The sequence below is a fragment of the Brassica oleracea genome, chromosome C7 (assembly GCF_000695525.1).
Source record: "Brassica oleracea var. oleracea cultivar TO1000 chromosome C7, BOL, whole genome shotgun sequence".
Taxonomy (NCBI): domain Eukaryota; kingdom Viridiplantae; phylum Streptophyta; class Magnoliopsida; order Brassicales; family Brassicaceae; genus Brassica; species Brassica oleracea.
The window spans coordinates 28,093,721-28,093,942 of NC_027754.1; positions in this window are offsets into that span (position 1 = coordinate 28,093,721).

Sequence of the window (222 nt, forward strand, 5' to 3'; positions counted from 1 at the left end):
CCTCGGGGTGTCGCTTTGGGAGGTCGCTCCGAGAGGGGTGTGAGATGTGAGCAACCTCGGTGCGTCGCTCTGGGCAAGTCGCTCTGGTCTTCCAACGGGATGAATATGGCGAGCGACTTCACGGGGTCACTCCAGCTAGGTCGCTCTGAGAGGTGCTTTGGAGCGACCTCATGACGTCGCTGCGGAACCTCGCTCCCATCCTCTGCTCGTCCAATGATCAAC